Here is a 2,439-nt window from a genome sequence, read left to right on the forward strand (position 1 = left end):
GGCCTCGCCGCGGCCTCCCGCCGCGCGCCGCCGCCGCCGCCAGGCCCCGGTGGAACCAGTTTGCAGGAGGCTCCCGCGCCGCCGCGTGCCTCATTCCTCTGCGCTGCCCGGGGGTCTTTGCGCAGGGTGGGGAGCGCGCCAGGAGCTGCCGGAACAGCGCGGCACAGCACGGCGCGGCACGGCTCCCCCCGCCCTCCCCGGCGCCGGCGTGTGGCTGCATGTGCCCCCGTGCAGCCGGCGCGGGGCCTTGCACGCGCGTGTGCACCCTTGCACGGACACCTGCCGGGGCCACGGCCGGAGCCCCCTGCGCCGCCACCGTGACCTTTGCAGCGCGCCGGCGGTGCAGCCCGGCACCGAGCGGGGACGGCGCCTGCAAGGGCCGTGGGGTGCCCGGCACGGTTGTGGGGTGCCCGGCATGGTTATGGGGTGCTCGGCACGGTTGTGGGGTGCTCTGCACCCCCCCCCCAAGCTGTGCCGTGGGGCAGGCTCCGGCACGGAGCCGGACTCACGCCAAGGGCCGCGTGCCCCCGTGCCAGCGCGGCGAGCGTCCCCGGCCCGGGGTGCACCAGCGGGGCGCTGCATGGCCGCGGCGCCCGGCCCCGTCCCTTGCTGGAGAGGGGGGGCACCAGGAAGCAGCCCCCTCCCCGCTCCGCCACGCACTTTCCCGCGGCTGCTGGGAAAGCCTGGAGCCGGCGCGCGCCGGACGGGATGGGACGGGACAGGATGGGGCGGCCACCGGGGCCCAGTCCCCAGCCCCACGGGACCCCCGGCAGCCGTGGGGCGCGGGGTGTGTTGTTTAATGCCTTAAACGCGGGGAGGCGGGGCCAGGACGCCTGGGCCCTCTTGCAGGCGCTGGAGGAGGAGGGAAGGGTGTTGCGATGAGGGCGAAGGCGGGCGCAGGCAGGACGCCGGGGTCCCGGCCCCGCACAGCAGCGCTCGGCCATGCCGGACCACCGTGGCCGGACACGCGGCACCGTCGAGGGAGCCGGGCTCGGAGGCGCTCGGCCCTCGGCCTGTGCCGGCCGGGCAGAGCYGGGGCGTCGCGGCGGCTCCCGTGGCCGTGCCAGGGCCCGGACCCGTCCCGTTGCCTGTGCCCGCTGCCGCGGGGCCCCAGGAGTCGCGGCCTCCCTCCCGCTCCTCTCCCCGATTTAGAAACGTCCCGCTCTCCTTGCCAGGCTCCCCCTCCCCCCGGCGCGCTGAGAATAGCTCCCTGGCGCCCTGCTCCTCCCGGCACCCACGGCTCRTCCCGCCGGCACGGCCACGGGGGCGCCCCGGGAGCCGCGGGCGCGCCGGCCGGCGGAGCTGAGCCCGTGCACGCTCGTGACACGTCAGGCTGAGCCCGGGGTCCCGCAGGGGCAAGCGGAGCGGCGGCGCTGCCTGTGCAGCTCACGTGCCGCGGGGCGACGCGGGGCAGCGGCGGCCGCGGTGGGCACCGTTATCCGGTGCGGGAGCCTGGCCGCATCCTGCYGCCGGTGCAGCGCTTCCTCTCGGCACGTTTTGCGGCACCCCGGCGGCATGGGGAAACCGAGGCAGCTCCGAACGCATCCGGCAGCGCTCGGGCAGGACGCGGACCTGGGCATCCGGCTCCAGCAGGACGCGGGGCTGCTCCCTCGGACCCTGTGCCGCGGGTCCGACCCTGCAGCGGGCAGAGGCTGGCGCAGGAGCGGTCGGTCGCGACGGCGCTGGACGGTGCCGCCGGGGGTTGCGGTAGGATGGGGCCCCCCGGGGTTCGGGGTGCCCCGGGGTCGCCCCGGCCCTGATGTCAGGCGCATGGCATCCCCCGGCGCGCGGGCTGCCCAGCTGCTGCCGCATGCCTGGGATTCCTGCGGCCTTGAGTCACGCGCAGCCGCGCGGCCCCGCTGCCACGGGCGCCCCGGTGCCGGCCGGGCACCGCCGGGCACGGGCACCACGCCGGGACGCACGCACCGCTCCAGGCACCGCTGGTGCATTGCATYGCGCCGGGATGGATGCGCAGCGCCGGGCGCCACCGGATGCTTTGCACACGCCAGGATGCGCACACAGTGCCGGGCACCACCCAGTGCATTGCACYGCACCAGGATGTATGCGCTGTGCCAGGCACCACCGGGTGCATTGCACCGCGCTGGGATGCAGCCGCTGCGCCGGGATGCAGGCACAGCGCCGGGCTCTGCCGGTGCACTGCACCGCGCCGGGACGCGCACACAGCACCGGGCACTGCCAGGCGCGTTGCAYTGCACAGGGCCGCAGGCACGGCGCCGGGCGCAGCCGGGTGCGTTGCACCGTGCGGAGCAGGGCGTGCACGGCGCACGCGGTGCAGTTCGGTGGCCTGGGCCGGGCGCCGCAGCGGGTGCCCCCTGCCCGTCCCCGCCGGGCTCCCGTGGCCTATTGCTCCTGCCAGATGTTGTGGCTGCGGCTGCTGCTGCAGAGCCGCGGGGTTCCCGTCCCAGCACCGCGTCCCGC

This window comes from Apteryx rowi, unplaced genomic scaffold (genome assembly GCF_003343035.1).
Source record: "Apteryx rowi isolate R43461 unplaced genomic scaffold, aptRow1 scaffold_354, whole genome shotgun sequence".
In the NCBI taxonomy this organism is placed as follows: domain Eukaryota; kingdom Metazoa; phylum Chordata; class Aves; order Apterygiformes; family Apterygidae; genus Apteryx; species Apteryx rowi.